Genomic DNA, 21,399 nt, shown 5'->3' with positions numbered 1-21,399 from the left:
CTAAAAGAGCAGAGGTCAGCAGAGCTGACAGCCAGCCCCAGCTGGACCAGTGCATTTGTAAATACTGGTCAGGGTACTGCACCTCCTGGTGCCTCAGTTTCACCATGTGTGAAATTTGAATAATGATTTATTTCTTCTCTTGTGAAAGACATGGAGATGGAGTATTTGCCCAAACATGATGTAAAGCTCATGGTTACCCCTGAGGCTTTCATGACTGGAGCCAATGCAAATCCCTCAAGGGACAGTTTTCCATTAAAGAAAACTGATGGATCAGATGCTGTCCAAGTTACAAGAGAATCTGCCTTTCCCTACCAATTAGCTGATTTTATCACAGCTGCCTGGGGAGGTTCTGGGAGCCACTGGTCTCCTTGGCTCCTGCTTCCTTTGCTGTGCATCTGCCAAGGCAGGGAGAAGGCAGAAGTTGGGAGCACTGGATCCCAAGCTGCCTCATTATTTCCTGCAGAGGAAAGGCTGAAGTGGGCAGTTGGTGTTACAAGAATTATGGCTTTGGTGCAGGTCAGCTGGGTGCTTACAACAATGGGGAACACTCATCAGGGATTGCCACATCAGGGCTTTTTCCTTCCACATCCCTACACTGGATGTCTGCAAGCTGTAAGGATGGTGGCCCAGGATTCCTGGCTTTTCTGGGGCTTTGAGGTTCCTAGCTGCTCTTTGGCTTTCTAAAAAGAAGCCACAATGTTGTATTCCAGCTCCTGATTTCATGGTTCCCACTGCCTTGGAGACACACTTTTGTTTTCTTTAATCGAAAAGGTCGGTGTGGTTTTGCCCCAAATTAGTGTGGAAAAAATAGCCAAGTCTCATGCAGAACAGAGATGCATTTTTTGTACATCTTTCTACCCAAAGCTCTCTTGTTCATGGTTTGACTGAAATTTTCCCAAGTACATTCAGCAAATGCTGTTCCTGTCCTCACAAAACTCACCTCCTACACTTGTAGCTTTTGCAGTCTGATTCAATACTCAGACTATAATTATGTGGCTCATTATTTATTGCACAGTATCTGCATGTGGAGCAGACTGAAGACACTTAATGTGTTTGGAGGTACTGGTAGTGCCAGGGAGCAGATACAGGGGGCCCAGCTCTGCATCTGAAATCCTACCCTGACCCTGTGATTAAATGAAGATCAGTAGAGAAAATGAACTTAAGATTGAGAAAGTTTCCATACAGTTTATGACATACTGGTTATGGTAATGGTTATAATTTTATTACAACTTTAATTGATCTTTTAAATAAAGGCAAGGCATTTTATAAATTAATAACATTTTTATTTACACCACAACAAGGCCAGGTACATCCATACCAATGGTATAGGCAAAGCATTAACAGATCCTGGCATTGCACATGAGCTTTCTGTGGCCTAGGAATAGTTAAACTCCTTTTCCACTGATAGAAACAACACATTTGTTCTCAGTGCATTACTGTGCAGTGCTGAATCTGCTCTGACTTTCTCAAGAGTGCTCAGGGAAATGAGCAGTGGCTGGCATGAAGGGACGGGGTGAAGCTGCCACAGACTCTTGCAGGGATTTCTTTTGATCACAGGAACTGCTCGTGACTTTTGTTCGGCGTCTCATGGCAAAAAAAAAATCCTCTGGTGGAAAAAAAAAATGTGTCTGTGTCACAGCAGAGTCAGGAGCTGGCAGTCCTAGTGCCTAGTCTATTTTTTTAATGAATAGTTGTGTTTGCAGGGTACTGCATGATCACACAAAGTGTGGCTTTGTATTGTTTCCCAGTTTTGAAAACGTCTGTAAGTGGTGTGGGTTAGAGCAAACAAGAGGCAAAACAGAGCTGACTTCATTCAAGAATGGTTTGGAGCCATGCTCCTGTGTAGCAGGGGAAAGGGGACGTGTCTAGGGAATTACTGGAGAGAATTGGGAACAGTTGCTTTAAAACGAAGGCTTTGGGGGGAAAAAAAATCATCTTCTGTGTATATGGTTCAGCTCCACTGTTATTTATGATGGGACTGAGCTGCAGGGAGGGAGGCTGCTCAGGGGGTGCTCACCTTGCATTCTCTCCACCACTGAGTGAACATTATCATGAAATCAGGAGATTTACAAATGTATTTGTTTTGGAATAAGAATACTCAGTTCTGTTTTGGAATAAATGTCTCCAGAGCTGGACTTGACACCTTGTGCAGACAAGATTTGAGGGCAGCACTGATCTGTATGGAGAAACAGGCTGCAAGTGTGGGAGGGAAGAGCCTTACCTGGGAAGGTGCTGCTTGCCCCAGCAGAGTAAAACTACAGGGGGAAAAAATATTGTTATTCTGGAATGAGATTATGCACAGTTGCCCCAGGAGCTGGGCAGGGAGAAGCACATTAACTTCTTGTGTGCTGGGATGCAGGTAGCACCCTTGAGCCCCATCACTAAATTATTCATTATTCTGTAGAATCACCCTCCTTTGGATATATTCCCAGTCTCATGCACTGATTTAGCACCATTGCCATCACTATTATTTTATTTTCTATTCTTAATTTTCAGGCTAATAGAGAAAAGGGTTTTTTTTATGGGAGAGAAACAGTCTGCAGTCTTACTCTGCCAGTAAGTAGGGATTTATGATGTAAGAGGTCTTTCTAGTCTGTCAGATTAGTATTATTCTTTGGAATCATGGTTAGGAAAGGTGAAAAATAAAATCAGAAAGGACAAAGAAGTTAGCCCAGCACAGTGTGTGTGAGGTACCCTGAGCAGAGAAAACACACTGAATAACACACTCAGGGTGAAACAGAAGTGGGAAAAAGTAATTTTATCTCAGCACTCGCTTTGGCTGACTTCTCAGTCACCAGCATATTAATGGCTCTTCCCCTAGCAACTACAGAGCTTCCAACATGCAACCATTCTTTGGTCATAAAGACAAAAAATGGAGTTTGCCAGAACAGAGCTACCCCATTCTGGGCTGCTGACAACAGTCCCAGACTGGCCATATGCTCTGCTGCTCTCACAAGTGGTACAGCAACATTTTTGCTCCTGCTGGTGCTGGTGGTGTCCCTGTGGTTGTTATTGTTTCCATCCAGACCCTCTCCTCTTCCCTGGAGCTCCTGCCTGCTCTGTTTCAGGCTGTACCACAGCAATGTCACAGCTCCTGAGCCAACAGATGCAGCCCTTGTCACATCCCCGGTGGCACGGCCTGTCTCACTTCATTCCTTCAAATGGCTTTTGTGGCATGGCTGTGGGGCAGCTTGGGGTGAAAGGGACATGGGCAGGTCTGGCCAGAGGCAGGGGGGACTGGGCTGTGTCCAGCAGGGGGGAGCAGGACCTTCCACCCTTGGGCTGGGGGCTGAGAGCAGTCACTTTTCAGCGTGTGTGTGTAATCCATGAGATGGGGAGTGGAGAGAGAGAGGTGGGAAAGGACCAGTGGGAATGGACAGGCAATTCTCAGCTCCTACCCAGCAGGAATTCAGGGCTCTGAAGGATTTGGTAGTGGTGTCTCAGTGAGAGCCATGGGATTTGGGTTTCCTCTGCATATGTGTGTTAGCTGAGCCCCCCAACACTGCCTCTGAAGGCTGACCTTTCTTCACAGGATGGCTCATGAGCAGCTTCAACCCCAGCTGCATTTTAAAGGGGTGATGCCTTTTCCTCCTCCATCTCTCAGCTAGACACCCCATCGTCCTCAAGTCCAGCCAAAATCTAATCATGGAACAGGCCATGTGGCTAAAAATCTGCTGTTCTTCCACAGGGGAGCAGGGAGGTTGTGATGGCGGCCTCACACCTGCTGGGACTGCACCCTGGCAATATCACCACTAATTCTGCATTAAGCCTCCTGATGTTTAATTCCCTGGGGAAATCTACTGACCTGGTGGTTCCTGATGCAGTGGACAAGCTCAGGTGAGCAGCAAAGCTGTGGGTGTATCAAACCGCTAATTTCTACCTTTAGCCATTAGCAGTAGACGGAGAAATTCATTGTCCTGATTCCTTTCCAAGGAAGACAAGAGTCGACAAAATACTACGTTCTTTCCACTATTAAATCTATTGTCTTCCCAACCCTACTCTTATCACAATTTGCTGTACTTTCAGAGGAAGAGATTCAGTGCTACATGCTGTCTTTAGGATAAGGATTTTTGTGTTTATCTGCACGCTCACTGCCAAGGCAGATAAGAGACTTTATTCTCTATATTATCACTATTTTTCTTCTTCCTAGGAGCCAGGCTGATTTTAGAAAGAGGGGTAAATATTTGAGCTCGTTGTGCAGACCTAAAGTGATGCTCTGGGTCTTTTTATACTTATTTATAACCACTAAAATAATCAGCTTTAAAAGGCTTCTTCAGCATTTTGGGCTAAAACCTTCCCTTTTACTGATCTTTCCTTGCTCTGTTCATTATTCTGTGCTAGACTCTTCCCTCCCCTGATTGCATGTTATCACCTTCAATGGAACAGCTGTGTCATTGCTAAAGGGTGTTAATCTTCCCCTACCTAACACCTTATTGACAGCCAGAGTCACGGAGGCCCCCAGTCTTTTTTGACTTGGGCGACTTCTCAAAAAAATCTTTTTTTTTTCAAGCTTTTTTTCATTTTGCACCAATCCCACCACAGTCTAACCTGGAGATGTAGCCACAGCCTGGCACAGCCAGGGCTCGGAATGTTCTGCCCGTATCAGTTCCAGTGATTTTAACCAGCAGAATATTCCCTAACAATGTCAAGGGACAATAAGCCCCAGCTAATCAATAAGCACAATACCTATGGCACATGTGAGCCCAGAATAGAAGCTGCTCAGGCAGGTGGGACAGCTGGCTTGAATTTTTATGTGGTGGTGGTGAAAGGCACCACAGCTTTCAGTGAGACAGGAGCAGTGCTGACAGTGACAGATCCCCTGTTACATTGTGCCCCCAAACAGAACGAGACACTTCAGTTTTTCTGATAGTTTTGTAATGGTCTGGAATTAGTATAGAAATTTATTTTTTTCTGAATTCCCTTTGCCCGCCATTGTTCTGGGCTGCCCTGCAATTTCCAAGGTCACTTTGACTTTTTGGAGATCTGGAGTGTTGCCCTGAGTCTAGAAAGATCCTGGGCAAATTTGTGTGCTGAGGTGATTGCATTAAAACAGATCTCCCTTAAAACAGCCAGCACAGAAGTGGGTACCCCGGTTGGGGTTTCTGCCGTTCCATAAATGCTGGGTCCAAGGGGATCTTTTCCAAACACAGCCTGCCATGCAGTGTAGGAACAGTAGGAAACACCCTTCTTTTAGTCATTACACTCCTGACTATTAAATAGATAAAGATATTCAGATTTATCCTTCCTATGTTCAAACACAGCCCTGAAAGTGCTGAAGTTGGGAAGAAATTGCCATTTCCTCTAAAGTCAATGGAAAAGAGATCAAAAGCACTGAGCTCTCTGGTGTCACCTCATAGAGTCCTTCCCATGGGTGACACAAGAGACCTCAAGCAATGGTACCAAGCAGGAGATGTGAAACAGGCAATCACTGTCAGTTGTTCTGATCTCTTACAGCCACTGCAGCAGAGCTGTGGCCACCAGAAGAAGGACCTGAGCAGCCTCCTGCTGATATAATCTCAATTTCCCACCAAGCCTGAGCATTTCTGACAGCTGAAAGCATTTACCAGCGGACTGCTGAGCACATCAGGATGGATACAGTTCTCTTGCTGTTTGGATTGGGAGGTAAGTCCAGAAAAAGGAGACAAATGGGGTCATAAAGCAAATGTAGCATTTATTTTATACTGCATTTTTTTTGTCATACCTTTCCAGTATTAAAAAGGCAGCAGGGGTTTGAGTACAGAACTGAGAACTGGGAGTGAAGGGGCTTTTGCAGGACTTGAAATGATGATCTAATTTAAATCCCAGTGTAACTGGAGTTCTATAATTGAATGTGATCATTAAATTTATTAGCCTGGTCAAAACTGGGGCAGTACCAGCAGGAAGTTCTGTGCCCAGAACAGCTGTGGCTACCAGCCCATGTACAAGCACTCACCTGATGATGCCATGTCCTAACTGAAGATAAATCTGCTGGCTGTGACTGCCAACTGACCCCCACAAATAGTGCATCCCCCTTCAGATACGCCTTCTGTGGGGCTGCAGTCCCAAATATCCTGCTGCACCAAAGCCATCAGCAGATTTCTTTCGGGCATGAACTTGGCCAGTGGCATTCTCAGGCTGGCTTGGCCACATGCAGTCGCTGGAAGAGCAAGGCCAACACAGGGTGTCGGTAATGAAAGAAACAGAGAACCCCAGGGAAAATATGAACATCAGGTTATTCGGCCACCAGCTGATTCCTCATCAATAGTGATGTGGCAGAAAGCAAAACTGCATTAGCATGTGCTGAGATGCTGCTGTTGCTCGGGGCGGCGCCACACGCGGGTGACAACCAGCTCGATGCTCTGGAGCCCACAGCAAAGCACAACATGCCGGACAACAATTGCTTTTCCTTTTTCTTTGGTTTTTCCTTTTGCTACACACAAATAACCTGCTCAGCTCAGCCTTAGCTGCCTGCCAGCCCCTGAGCCCCGGGGAGCTGAGCTGCCTGGGCAGCACCAGGGCTTCAGTCAGGCCATCAACGCTGCCCTGCACTGGTTTGATACAGCCACAAATTACAAACTATTCTTTTTCCCATCTCATGAGAAGGAAACCTATCAAAAACTGGCTGAATATTTGATTTCACCTAGAATGAAAGACAAACGCACTCAGCCTGGAAATAGGTTTGCTTCAGGGTGTCGGCTTTGCTCGCTCTGCCCAAACTCTGTGCCCGGAGCTCCCGGCCGGGCAGCCAGGAGAACTCTGAATGTTATTTAAAGAATTGCTAAGGTCACGGTGGCCGGAGCCTCTCGGGGCTGGATTAATCTCCTTGGCACAGCAGCCGTGCCGAGCGCTCGTCTCGCAGGTCCATTCGTGTAGAGCGATGCCATCCAGTGGCTGCTCCGATCCATCACAAAGCCAGCGGCTCCTTCCCCAGGCACATTCCCGCAGCAGGAATGCTTCTGCTCCCGTTGTTCCCAGCTCAGGCATTTCACGTTAAAACGCTGCAACTTTATCGCGATTGCTTCCAGCTTCTTTGGCTTTTTGCATGTAAAACCCAGGTATGTTTTCAGTTGCAGCGGCTCGAAAAGGTTTAATGGACGTTCAGGGGGAAATAATATTTTACATATGTAGCCCCAAGTACACAAATTTGTCATCAGTCCTAGGTTTTGGTGTGGGGAGTGATTATATGGAGTCATGTGGAAAATGATGCTGATTTTTGAGACAAAAATATCATAAATGAATGAAACTTTCTCTGCTCAAAGGCCAAGAGATACTGAGTCACTCAGTGGGACATTTTCCCTTGAGGAAAATGCCCAAGGGGAAGGATGATCAAGGGGTGAGCTGGGCAGAACCCTTCTCCACCAATGTCACACTTTAGAGAGCCCCACTATTACCAGCTACCCAAGGGCTGGACATTCTGGGGGGTAGAGAGCTTTAAACCTGCTCAGCTGCATCCCCCCTCTTGCCATCCCCCAAAGACCCAGCATCCCACAGCAGCCCAGGCCACCATTCCCTGGTGACATGATAAAATCTCAATGTTTTTCCCAATGTTTTTGCCTGTTGCACTGCCCAAGTCAGCTGTAATTGCATGGTTTGGATGGTGGATCACCCCAGGCACTGTGACCTGTGGGACTTGGAGCATCCTTGGAGCTTTCCAGTGCAGAGGACCCGAGCCTCCATTTCTCTTGGACCTTTTGCCAGTGATGCTCCAGCTGGGGCTGTGCCTGCTGCTGCTGTGTTTTGGTGCTCCTGCTCTGTGGTACAAATTCCAATCAGGAGCAACAAAACCCACGGGGTGCTGCTGACAACAGGTGTCTCATTAAACATCTCTCAACCTTACAGGCATTCACATTGACAAGAACCAAACTCACACTCAATCACAGCTTAATCACAGCCAAACTCTATTAACAAGTCATACTAATTACCAACTTCTAACAATTTCTCAGGTTCAGAGGCAAAATATCCTTTCTTTATAGATGAAAACAGACTTGTGATACTCCAGCTCTGGCCGTAATTAGGTCCTTTTAAGACAAAATGAAACTAAAATAAAAATCCAGACGGGTCCCTTTGTGATAGCAGTCCTGGAAGTGCAGTTGTACAATGAGATGTTTTGTTTGTTTTAATTTTGTATCTGCTGTGTTGCCCACAAGGGTCCAATTAGCTTGTTACAGATGCTTGTATCAGTTTTATCCACTTGTCTTTTTTTTTGGTTCTTTTTTTTAAGAGGGGTAACTTGTAGCACAGATTGCTGGCCTGCAGGCATCCAGAGATCAACAACCAGCTTTCTGTGATACCAAGCCCCCTGTGAAACAGACAGCCCTTATCCACAGCATTCATAATGCAGAGGGTGAAACAAATAGAGGGGAGGGAGGAGTTTGTGCTGGATTTTGGATTATCATGGAATAATCTCGTGCATTCAGAAATGTCCTGAAGGTGGCAATTCTGCCATGGCTAAGAACAACTCTAACAATCTTTGTCTGCTACACCTTGGAAATTGAAATGTAGGTTTTATTTTTAGCCAGCGTGCAAAATAGAAAGCTCTGAAGAGGTGGCTCTGAACTGTACATGTCACTATTTACTCCTGTCCCCTGGCATGCTCAGCACCTGTGCAATTCCAGGCTAACCTGGACACTTTCCTCCATTGTGTGGCTGTGTTGAGTGCCCAGGCACTTGAGAACTCACTTGTATAATCGATACACTCACAAAAGGGAACATATAAATAACGGGAAGAATCTGACTTGAACTGACACCACAGGGATCACAGCGAGGGCTAATGCCTCGTCCTTGACTCATGCTGCTGTTGGAGAGGACAAAAACACACACCACATTAAGGACTAGCATCAGATTTCCCAGCATTTTCCAAGCAGTGTGGTTCAAGGCACTCTGGATACCTGTGGTGCAAAATCCAGGAGCTGCTTGTTTACCTGTTGCTGGGTTCAGTTGCTGTTTGCTTGCTTTTCCTTTCCTTAATTTTAAAAGGGAATTAACATCTCCCCTGGAAGAATCTAATTGAGGCAGCTCACCAGCTTGGGGCTGAGCATCAGCAGTTATTGGTACCTCTGGCACAGGCAGCTTTGGATGAAGCTGGATCCCTGAAACTCCCAGGAGAAGCCTGCTCGGTTGGTGCCATGTGGAATCTCAGTTTGCCTTGCTGTGGAGGCTCTGAGGACCTGCAGGCACCCAAAAGCAGCAGGGTGGCCCCCAGCCATGGAGGAGATGGGGCAAACCCACCCACCTTCCCTCCCCACAGGCTCCATCCTTGGCTTGGCCCCCCTGTCAGAAATCAGCTGTGACCCCGGTGTGGTCAAGTGTCACAATGGCTTAATGGCCATGCAGGACAGGGCAAACTGGCCCAAAACATATTGTTACCTGGCAAAAGCAGAAGGTTTAGGGTTTGGTGCTGAAAGCTTTGTCTTGCAGGAGTACAATCTTCTCCTGATGCTGACCAGGTGCGCTGAAGTGATGAGCTGAGAGGGTGGGGCACAGGAGACCACAGGAGATCAGCACATTGTAAAAGCACAACACATGGCAAAGCCTTTTCTGCACCTCTCATGCCACTGAAGGTGAGTTCCTGAGGCTCTGGAACAGAAAGTAGAGGGTTTTTTAGTGGAAATGCTTGTTTTCCACATAACATCCACTCCTGCTTGAGCAGCAGGAAGGTAAAAAGAAAGATTTTTTTTTTTTTTTTTTTTTTTGAGAGCCATAGTAAGGCAGGATAGGAGATGAAATTTCCATCTGCAGTGGAATAACCATGAAAGCATTCATGCAGTGTTTCTTTGGGGAAAATGGGAGATTTTGTCTAGCCATAGTATTGTTTCTCTTCATAAGAGGCTGTTTCAGGCCAGAGCAGAGCACCCTTTTCCCTGGTTTTTGTTTGATGAAATTTGGAGGAAAAGGTTAGCAGGTGCTGGCACAGGCTCCAGGAGTTCATCCTGGATCCCAGTTCCTCCAGCATGTGTGATCAGCAATGATCACCCTTCCAAGATCTTCCTCATTTTCATCTGGCATAGGAATTCCTTTCTTCTTCATGGATTTTTTATTATTCCTGAAATTAAACAAACAAAAAACCCCAAAAAGAAATAAATTAAAACAATTGAAACTTTACTATTTTGCAGAGCCATCACTCTGATCAGAAACTGAAATCCTGCTTTGTGCTCCTCCAGTGTGGAAATCTGTCAGGTAAATAGAAATCACCTCGTAAAAGCCCTTAAACGGCTCTGGTTTATATTTTAATTGAGGAACAGAACATTTTAAGCACTTTTATTGGGTGGCGCCTGCTGAATGACAGATGTCTGCAGCGGAGTAATGCTGAGCACACTTTCATAAAACAGAGAACTCCTTGCTTAAAACATTTACAATTAAAGGCTTGATTGAATAACAATGAGTTCTGTGCATGGAGCTCATTTCTGCACTTGTTTGTGCACCTGAAGCAGGCTGTGATCATTCTGTAGGCTGGATACGAGGTGCCAGTTGCTTTGTTCAGTGACCAAACAGTGCTCACGGGCACAGCTGGAAATGTGCCTTTGATTTTCCACCAGGATAGAGATAAGGTGCACTGTGCTGCCAGACTTGCTAACACCCTTGTTTCAGCTGCTTTGGCTTTTTTTTTTTTTTTCCTAAGCTACAGGTTAGTAAGTGTCCCAATTTGCCAAGAGCCAGAGATTTTAAAATGAACACTAATCCTTTGCAGCTGAGAAAGTCTTAACTAGCTTCTGCTTTACTTTTCCATCTAGCTCCTGTGACCCCTATTACTGTAATACCCGAGAACATCACCTCTGGTCGTGCACTGAGCCTTGCAGTATCTGAAGAAAGTTAGACTTGCATTAATATTATTTTCCTCTGTTCTATATGGAGAACTGAGGCACAGCCAGGTCAAGTGATTCACCCAAAGGTGCTCTTTGAAAAGGGGCCCTAATGCTGTACACACGTGCCCAGCCTTTGGCTGGTATTTAAAGCTGAGCCTTTTGATTGCAGAAATGGCTTCAAGCAAGCCCCAAACACCCAACAGCAAGCCAGATGACACGGCACAAACCACAACCTTTTGCTCAAAAGCCAGCTGGGAGACTGAAGTGAGAAAGGATTTAGAGTTTCATCCCTGCTGAGCTGAGGAAGATCGTGCGCGAGCTGACATCGCTGCAGAGCGGGGAAGGCACGGAAAATCCTAACCTGAACTTGGGGAAAACAGCCTCACTTTTCTCAGAAGAGAAGATGAATCCTCAGAGTAGATCTTGCCACAGCAGAAGGAACATGTGTCATGGGAACAGCAGAGGCAAAATGTGTCATGGGAAAAATCTTGACGGATTCAGCCCAGGACGCGAATATGCAAATGGAGACCAAATTAAATGCAATCGAGCAAGATAACACATATCCCAGCAATGAAGAAAACTCACAGCACACTCGCAAAAAAGATGGAGTTTAAATCCAAGGAGGGGGGTCTGAGGGATGTATAAGCAGTCCCCAGTGACTAAATTTTAGCAGCAATATGAAAATTTCCCCAAAAAGGAGTCAGGAAAGTGTTGCAAGAATCAAACAAGGAGTAACTGAAGTGCAAGGGCCCATTACTGAGCTCAGTGGAAGAAGTGTAACCTGCCCCCCAACACAGCAACACAGCACACGTACTAAATAATATTATAGTTTTTCTGCTATTAAAAAGTCATCCTGTGGCACACTTCTGGAATAATGTATATTTTTTCTCTTCCTGGCCTGCTCTGCTGAAAGAGGGATTTTCAAGAGTTGCTGGTTTCCATCTCCAAAGTAGCTCAATTTAGTTTCAGGGGAAATGAAACTCTCAACTAGCTTCATTTGTAAAATCTTTGAAGATGTGGGAATGTCCTCTGGCTGTAAGGAGAGAGAGTGTGATTCAGAGCCTGGTACAGATATATAAAGGGGCTCAATATTTAATTAAACATAATCTTCCTTGTGGCATGAGTGACTGAGCTCTTTCAGGAATAAAAGTCCTTGGTTTTTATTACATTATTCTGCAATATGTGACAACACGAAACCTTTTGCAGGACTATGCTGGCCCAGCACCTGCCTTCCCTGTAGCGGCACTTGCTGCCCTGCTGCTGCCAAGAGAACATTTTGAGAGCTAATAACTTTCTACTTTTACATGAAAAATCCATCTCTCTGGGATGTCAGATGGCTCTGACACATCTCCCTGACGCCTGCAAACTGTGGATGCAGTCCCCACACCACTGGGGTGAGGAACCCATGGCGCTGCTCAACACCACAGCCTGCCCTTAGAACCAAACACATTTTTCAGCTTAAAAAAACAGTATAGAAGGGAGAAAAAAAAAAAATCATGTTTTTGGGTAGTTATTCTCTACAGAGAGCAGGTGCCCTGATCCTGCACCCACAGCTGAGCTCAGAATGAGCAAAGGAGTAAAGGAGTTGTGCTGGAAGCGTGTGCTGGCAGAGGCTCTGAGGATCTGGCTTTGCAAAGGGTCAAGACAATCTCACTTAGGGCACAACTCTGTTAGTTTTGTTCTGGTTTTCTTTCTTTTTTTTTTTTTTTAATGTAAAAGGAAAAAGACAGCATTAGCTCTTTTCTTTTCTGGAAGTGATATTCTGCTCTGTGTGAGAAATGAGAGGAAGCCAGTTTAAAGGGAAAGGGTGCAATGCATCAGGCACAAGCCCAAGCAATGCCAAGGTCTGCAGCTGGCTGTCCCACTTTTGTTTTTACATATGTAAAACGACTTCTGGAAGCACGGAGTTTCATTATTTCACCAACTTCTGCCTTCCATTGTTAACCACTCATAGCTGCCACCTACTCAACAAAAATAATGAAAAGAAATAATCTTTTTAGTAGAGAAAAGGTAATTACTAAGCAGGATGCACACTGCTCCGAAAAGGTTTTCTAATGATAAATCCAGTCCCCTCAAGCCCCTGATTCAGTGGGATGTGCTCTTTCAGCCTTGAGGTGGGCTAGCAGGCATCCTCGGCATCCCGACACAGAACGCTCCTGGCTGGAGCATTCCCATTCCTGGGAAGTGCCCTGCTGAGAACCGTGAGGGCTTTCAAGGAGAGGCAGCCAGGGCTGCAGACGAAGCACAGCAGTGCCCAAGTGAATCTTGCCAGGGACGTGGAGCACTCCTGGGCTCCTGGGACAAGGACAGCGGGAGTCCTTGCGCTGTGCTCCCCCGGCTCCCTCCGAGCCGTCTGCCAGCTCCACCCTTCCTCCCCGCCTGCCATTAGCACTTACAGCGCTGCAAAGGGAGACGAGATTCTCTCGCTGTCCTCCTTCAGAGCTCGCTCACACCTTCCCCACCGGCTGGGAACATGTGCTGCGGGTTAGGAAACATTCTCATCGTGGAATCACATTCGCAGCAATCCTACCCCCCGCCTCCTGCTTGCTTCTGGCTATCAGGCTCTGCTGCTCGTGGTGCTGATGGACACGTGAAACGCCAGAGCTCAGGCACAGCTCTTGGTTCAGCAGAGCCTCAAATCCCCAGGATTCTCTTCATTCCCCCAGGAAATGTGTGAGCACAAACTGGGCCCAGTTTGTTTCATCCAGGGTAACTGGAGCTGGGTAAGTGCCGGCAGTTTTGGAAGAGTGGAGTGAGGAGAGAAGTGGGAGTGTGTGACCATTGACCTTAATTAGGGGAGATGAAAATGTTGAAACATGATTCCTAAGAAAACCAAGGAAGGCCTCTATTGTCGAGTGTTTCCACATGGATGCCACTGAGAAGAGGTCAAGTGCTTTCTCTATACTTTAAGTAAACAGCAGATTGTGAGTTCACAGTCTGGACTGGATTTGAGCAGCTTCTGTGTTCTGCAAGATCATAATTGAGTCCTATGTACTTAAGGTTTGATATCCACTGACATTATTACTCGACAGTGCCAGGAAATGCAGCAGCAATTAAAGGTTATAAAGTTTGCAAGTAAAAAACTGCCCCATGTCACAGATGGCTCACCCTGTGCTAGAATTATCTTGGGCTCCTGCTCCAAAGGAGCAGCAAGAAGGGACTTTTGTAAAAAAGAGTCTGTGCTGTTGGCTTTCTGTGATAAAGACATGCCTCCTCACATCATCATTGTCACATAAAAAATGCACAAAGCCTGCAAAATTAAATCTGCTAAATGAGCAGTGGGTTATATGTCAGGAACAGAGTGCTCTGAATCAGGCAGTTTATTTACATGCTACTGGGAAGCACATCAAGCCAAGTTAAAATGTTATGCATAAAATTCTTCTGTTCATCTTTGCAGTTATCCAGACTGGAGGTTAAGAAGACTGAATGTGTTGGGGTTGTCCCAAAACGAGCTCTATTTCCTTACCTGGAGGTGGGATGACATAGAAATCAGGAATGAGCTGTATTTCACATCTGCAGGTTCAGCTCTACCATCATTGCCAGCAGTTGTGGTGTTACCAGGGAGCAGCAGCTTCCATCTCAAGTAAAAACCTTCCATACCCTGGAGACTCCTTGCCCATATTAAAGGTCTTGTTTACAGACAGGGAAACTGAGTCAAAGAGCATTGATCCAAGTCCTCAGAAATCAGTGGCAGACCATCCAGAGCCCCACTTCTCCAATAACTTTTCCAGCTATTACAAGCAGGAAGAAAGGGCAGGAGTGCTCTTAGGGGCATAATTGAAATCAGATGAATCACTGGAAATCTTCCTGTCCATTCAGTGGGCTTCACATGATGATTTCTAATAGTCAAGACCCAAATTATTTAGGGTGCACTGCTGGGAGGACTGGATGAGGCATGTAACTTGGGAACCTCAGTCCTGGAGAGTCCTTTTGGAAGTGAAGCTGTAAAGCTTTATGTATACTTGAAGCAAAAAGTCTTTTTATTTCCCTGTCAGCATCTGCCTTTGAAAAGGAAAAAGAAAAGGCAGCCCATTTGTGGATGTTTTCTTGCTGCAACTCTGAATTGGAAATATCTGTCCTTGATTAAAGTGGGAAATGCAATTGCACACGTCATTAATTATTACTGATAAACTGAAGCAGTGATGGAGCCAAATAAAAATCTCCTGCCACTACAATGGAATTCTGGAAAAAAAGACAGACCTGGGTGCCTGCATCCTATTTTCATTTCCTTTCTTTGGGGGGGAGAAAAGGAACATGCTTGAGCTGCTGGGTGTGCAGCCCTTGGAGCACACGATGGATCCAGAGAGCTGAACTTTATCCCCACGGACGGCAAAAATCAGCAGCTCCCGGTGCCTGCCACACGTGACCAGTGCCAATTATGGCTCCTTCCACATGACATCAGTATGCAGTGGAGGATCTCACTTTTTTTTTTTTGCCAGAGGCAAATGAATACATTAGGCAGCAGCGAGGCGTGGGGCAGGCGGATGCGGAACTCTGGGGTGATTTGGATTCCGTGCTCGCGTGGGGGTGTGAGCCAACCTCAGAAGTCATTTTCACTGATGCTGACACATAAGGCTTCCCTCAGAGACCTGTCTATCAAACTGCAACATGCTATGCAGAAAAATTAGATTACTCATGCTACAATAAAGAAGGAGGAGATGACAATGATAGAGGAAAAAAACCCCTAAAACCGGCTTCAAACTACAACAGCTATTTATTAAATGAATAAAAATCTGGCGAATGGCAAAGTATCCTAGAGACTTTTTAAAATAAATTTTTTAAAATTTATTTTACCTCTTTCAACCCATTCCAAGCAGAGTTAGTTGGAAAGACCCTATTAATTCAGATGGTGCCTCTGGAAAAACCACCACTTTATCATGATTGTCACATTACTGTACTTGTGAAATATCATCTTAAATAGTCATTATGATTTTGCTGCTGGTTTTGCTGCAGTCAGCAGTAGGATTTCCTTTGGCTTTGGTAAAAGCAGGATCAGGCCCCCTTGCTCTCTCTCTCTTCATGAATTGCAAATGGGTTGTTCACATGTCAGCTCAGCAACCAGGCAAAGTTCACTGTGCTCAGTTCAAAGCAGCAAGATGAAGCTCAGGGCATTTCCTTCACAGTATTTGCCGAGTTCCTCAGGTCTACAAATGTGCTAAAGTGGTTTAATACAGGATCTGTAAAGCAAACATTATGCAGCTATGTTTGAACCCTTGTCCAATAAAATTCATTTTTTTCAGAAGAAAATACAAAGTAGTAAAACATACTTAGTAAAGAAAAGAAAAGGCTATGGGAAGCTTAGTAAAATCCTATAAATCAGGATGCTGGGCAGCTTCAGGAAGGGTGTTTTAAAATAAATCTGCAGAAGAACACACAAACAGAGAGAGACACACAATCCATAGCTGGAAATGGATCTGGACCAGTGCCGAGGTTAGAACATCCCAGACAGCACTGCAGGACTGGTTTTACAATATCAGATAATGGAAAGGTTTGGCCAAATGCTGATTTTTCTTCTCTAGTAATAACAAACCTTTGGTGGGGCTTCTGCAGTATTTTCTCCTTGAGTTATTCCTCAGGAATGCTATTTGGGAAAGATAATTGAGAGTTTTAACTCCCCTTGCCCTGAACCACGTTATGGCCGCGCTTCCTGCAGCTGCAAATCCTGTTTTACCTATTGTTGCCCTTTTCTAAGGAGCCAGTTTTTGTGTGTTGCTTTGACTTGTGGAGTAGCTCCAGACATGGGGTTTACTTTCTTGTTTTCAGTGTCTCTTCCAAATATTTCTTCCCAGAGATGAGTTTTGGTTCCCGTCCAAGCCTGAAAAGGAGAACCATAGGCTCTCCCGTGGCCCTGCCCTTGCATGGCCTGGGGACCAGAGCAAAGAAGAGATGCAGAGTTGCCTTTTCCTGCTCCTTTTCAACAGTGTGAACAGAAGATCCACCCCATTCCACCCTTCACCCTGCTGAGGAGTTTTTTGGGGCTTTGGCTTCTTGATACAGACAGGCAATTTCAACATGACCACACAGAGGGGAAGCACGTGGAATTACAGGCCTCTTTAAAATTGTCAGGAGCAAATATGATCAGATCTGGTTCTTGATCTCATTACTGTCTAAAAGATTTGGCTGGCATTTTTAAATGCCATGATTTATGTTCTTCACCTTAACACAGCCCTCGGTGGTGTAAACTGAGTAACTCTATTATTCTCCAGGGCAACTCTACAGAATCCAATTGGAGAATTTTCACAGGACTGTGTCTATAAGAAAATATTAACATGGATTAAGACAAGTTGATAGATTTTAAACCAGGCTATTCAATGAGAACCAGCAAGAATAAATCAAATAACTTTGCCTAACTACAGAAAGTATTTGTAAAGCCCTGTAAGGTTTCCATTTCCTAAAGCCACCTGCCATCTCAAATGCCCCTAATCAGTCACAGATGCTGGATACCAACCTGCTAACCCTACAGCTTTGAGAGAAAATATTGCACTTTGTAAACTCATTCTTGGGTATTTCCTTAATTTTTCTTAAACTAAACTTTCATCCCTTATTTTCCACTTAAATGTAATGAGTTAAATCAACTCTGACATCTTGCCCTGCTTACCCTTACAGTTCTGTTTAGCTGCTTTCCTATCTACTTCTTGAAAAGCCTGAAGACCTCAGGTTTGGGGGTTTTTTTTTGATTTTTTTAAATCATTATAGCATTTTTTTTTCACTCCACCTCTCATGAGCACCCCCCTGGTGTTGAGAAATCCTATTTAATGCAGAGTTATGACTGTTTCTCTAATCCACTGCCAATGGGAAAAATGAATGTTTTTCTGTTCTTATGATTATCCCCATGATGAAGATGTACCAAACACTGAGCTTTTCTGAAGTACTCTGGAAACATTTTTTAACCTGAAAAATAATTGTAAAAAACCCAAAAAACCCTAAAACACAGGACCAACGAAGTCTACTCCCAAAGAAATAAGAAAGAATAAGAATTAAGAAACATTTTAGAGGCTTCACATAACACCCAGTGGAATCAAAGTAAAGAATTTCATAGATTAGGGAAGGTACCAAAGCAGGCCCTGGTGCCAAACACCATTAGAGGCCATTCAGCTGTGCTGGGGATGGATGTCTTGGCTCTGGAAGGAGCCATTATTCCACTTCAGCTCGTGAGGACAGGCTGGGAGTGGGAGTTGTAATGGAGGTAGGAAGCAAGCTGGATTTTATTAGTCTTCCATCATCTTTAAGAGACCCCTAAGCAGATCAGGTTTCAGCCTCTCCCTCCACTCCTGTGTCAGTCGTTGGTTCTGTTTTTGCTGGAGGATAAGTTTCATTATATTAATAAGCAGCACAAGTGGTTCCAATTGTGGAAGAACCACTCTGAGCTGTCAGAAATGATCAGAGGAGAAGTTTCAGCCTTTCCATGATCACAGCCTCTTCTTCTGGTGCCTCAACTCAGCACTTCCCCAGTGCACTTCACATTTTTAGCAGCCACGACAACAATAAAAGGTACCTCAACATTTCAGCTAGGGGAGATTATTTTAAGGAATTTTATTCCCTGATCATGGTAGTACATCAGTGCTCAGAAACCAGATGCTAATGGGAATAATTGGGCTTACATCCAATCTGCTGGCTGGGAGACTAGATCTAGACATGCACTTAAATTAAACTATACATCTTCAGCCTCTTACTGCAGTCAAATTCCAAACACAAACAACTTTAATCATGCCACTAAGCCAGTAAGTTTGCATTTCTTATTACTTATGATGAGACAGTGAGAAAAACTCACAGCAAAACACTCCAAAAGCTGGGACAGTTGGATCCCTATCTGAGAGTGATCCATTAATGCTCACCAGCAGTAACACTCAGAATTTGTCTCCCTCACATCATCTACTTCAAGGAAAGGGTTTTAGGCAGACAAAGTAATTAAGAATCCTCACAAAGATGGAAGTATTAATAGATTAATTAATTGTGCAGATAGAAAAATGAGGCACAGAAAGTTTTAAATACATCTGAGTTCAAGAAGCAAGGCAGTGAAGAGGAGAAGGGTCTGAGGCACGATGCTGTGCTCCAACCACTGGCAGAAAGCAGGAAGACAGGGACCCAGGGAACAGGAACACATCAATCCTCGTGCTGGGCCCACTGGGATTTGTGCAGGAACACATCTCCACCAGCACCCACCCCCCAGGATGCAGGACTGGGGTTTGGGATCAAGGATTTCCCACCCAAGGATTGGGATGCACACTTCCTCCCGAGAGATTCCCACACTGCCCTGAGAGGAACAGTGAGAAGTTTAGTTTTCAAATTGGACTCACCCAGGACTAGTCACTGAAATCTCATCTGTATTATGGAACTGAAAAAAAAAAAAAAAAAAAAAGAGGGGAGAAATGTAAAAGGAAATCTTTGTAGCCAGGAGTACCTGACTCTCCCACAGTAGGAGACGCAGGAATAGTGTTTCATGTCATGGAGATGTAGTTAAAATGCAGACAGCATATCCTTGTTCTCAGAATCTGAGAGGTGTGGTTTGTGCATGTGGACAAGCCATCGTGCCTCCCTTTGATCTATCACTTGATGTAGAGGAAGGCTTTTATGTGTTAGTCCCATATAATGGATAATTTAGTCTGAAACCATTATGAAAAGTATTACATTTTGGGTACATATGCTTCAATTATTCTTGAAAGTACACAGGAATATTTCATGACATGCACACAGATTTCAAGTTAAAAAAAAAAGAAAAAGGAAATAAACCCAGAATTTTTGTTTATGATCCAAACAAATTTGTTCTTCTGAGGCAAGTCTGCATGCATTTTAAAAAATTGTGCCATTTTATGATTTTTTTTAAGGTAGGTTGTAAACAATATGCTTGAATGTAATATAGAAAGTGACACAACCATCATTCATTAAAATTACCAGTGGTCAAAAAATCATAGGATGGTTTGTGTTGGAAGGAACTTTAAAGATCTTCTATTTCCAACCCCCTGCCATGGGCATGGACACCTTCCAGATTGTCCCAGGTTGCTCCAAGCCCCATCCAGCCTGGCCTTGGACACTTCCAGGGATGGAGCAGCCACAGCTTCTCTGGGCACCCTGTGCCAGGGCCTCTCCACCCTCACAGGGAAGAAAATTCTTCCTAACATCTAATCTAAACCTCCTCTCTGTCTCTGGCTGAAATCTCTAATCCTGTCCCCCTTTGACAAACAGAGTGGGCAGAGGAAGGCCTGACCCATGAATCCATGGACTGCTGATATGACATCAGACACTGTGACACTGGGCAGGGCTGGAGTATCCCTTTTTCCATAGGAACAGTACTAGCTGGGCATTTTAAGAATAATTTTTGAGAGAGGAGGGTCTTTCTGTTTATTGTCTTCTCCAGACATGCTTGCAATGACAGATCCTGGAGATGGCCACAGCTGGACCCCAGCCAGAGGTGAATGCTGGCAACAGTGCCACTGATGGCCTCCTGCAGGTGCCTTTGTGCCCTTTTTCCTATTTCTACATGAAGCATGCTCAGATAAGATATTTGTTTTTCAATCAGGAATATTATCTTAGCTTGTATTCTTTCTGTTTTCTTCTAGTGAATAAAATGACAATCAGCAGTGCCCAGGCTGAGCTGACCCAACCTGTCCCCAGCCCCTCCACCAAACTTACCTTGGATGAAAGCTGTGGAATGACAGGCTCAGAGTGGAATGACAGGCACAGAGTGCCAGAGCTGGCACAGAGGCTTCTTCTGCAGGCATCTTGCTGGCTGTTTTAAGGTCTTCTGCCTCTAAGTGGCACCACGCTGGGTGATTGAACACTTGCTGGAATCTGTTCTACCTTTTATTGTAATGATTTCTTACAGAGCTCCGACTTTCCAAACTCTGAATTTCCAGGAGTACTGCCTGGATGTCAGAGCCCTTTTGTCAGAAAGACCAGAGCCTTCTGCAGTGATGGGCCCAGTACTGCAGAATCCCTTTGGAAAGCCACAGCTCTTAACCCTTCACTGGGAAACTCTGAACTGGAGTTTTTTGAGAAGGCTGTCTCATCCCTGGGATTTATAATGGCAGGGATTCAAAAGAGAGCCAGGCAGATCTTCCACTGGTGTGAACTGCCAGAGAGTCACACTGCATTGTACCCAGCCATGACCTGGATTATGGTTTTGTATTTGCCTTAAATAATGAGGCCCAGACTGTCTCATGTGCAGCTTCTGCTCAGAAAGCAGGAAACAATTTGGGAGGGGGAAGAGGGTGTCCCAGAAAGGAGGAGTCCAACCTACAAGCACACACACTGGGAGCCCTGAAACTGCTGGAGCAAACTGCACTCATCAAAGCAGCCACGCAGCACAAGAGACATTGTACCCTTTTAAACCAACAGAAAGAAATCTCCTCTCAGTGCCACAAGAGGCTCAAAATGCTAAAATTAAATATTCAACCATCTACCATGAAACCTGCTCCTCACACATCTTGCAAATGTCAAGGCTTTGTCCTCCTTTAAAATGCAATGATGTTGTCCTGTCCCTACATCCTAAAACCAAATCCACAGCCCAAACTCTACAGCTCACAGCAACAACAACCAAGCTGCATAGCCCCAGAAAACCACCAAAGACACTTTAGGAGGCCCAGAAAAAAGTACAGCAAGAGGAAAGTTTTTCTGTATT

At 44.9% G+C, this 21,399-nt stretch overlaps 1 long non-coding RNA gene across 4 annotated transcripts; it reads right to left on the bottom strand.

The window, feature by feature from the left end:
- Positions 1–1,218: 1,218 nt before the first annotated feature.
- Positions 1,219–20,495, bottom strand: LOC136562209 (uncharacterized). Of its 4 annotated transcripts, XR_010784481.1 has the most exons (5): positions 20,412–20,495; positions 19,079–19,116; positions 9,346–9,555; positions 5,933–6,136; positions 1,219–1,606 (listed from the first exon to the last, which is right to left on the bottom strand). It is a non-coding gene; the product is annotated as an uncharacterized lncRNA (long non-coding RNA). The 4 variants fall into 4 exon arrangements; XR_010784480.1 differs by lacking the exon at positions 1,219–1,606 and having other exon boundaries at positions 5,651–6,136; XR_010784483.1 differs by lacking the exons at positions 1,219–1,606; positions 19,079–19,116; positions 20,412–20,495 and adding an exon at positions 14,248–14,583 and having other exon boundaries at positions 5,651–6,136.
- Between the last annotated feature and the right edge of the window lie 904 nt (positions 20,496–21,399).

Source organism: Molothrus aeneus, chromosome 13, assembly GCF_037042795.1.
Source record: "Molothrus aeneus isolate 106 chromosome 13, BPBGC_Maene_1.0, whole genome shotgun sequence".
Classification (NCBI taxonomy): domain Eukaryota; kingdom Metazoa; phylum Chordata; class Aves; order Passeriformes; family Icteridae; genus Molothrus; species Molothrus aeneus.
Note: the sequence above shows the minus strand (reverse complement) of the source record. Positions and strands in the feature narration are given on the sequence as shown.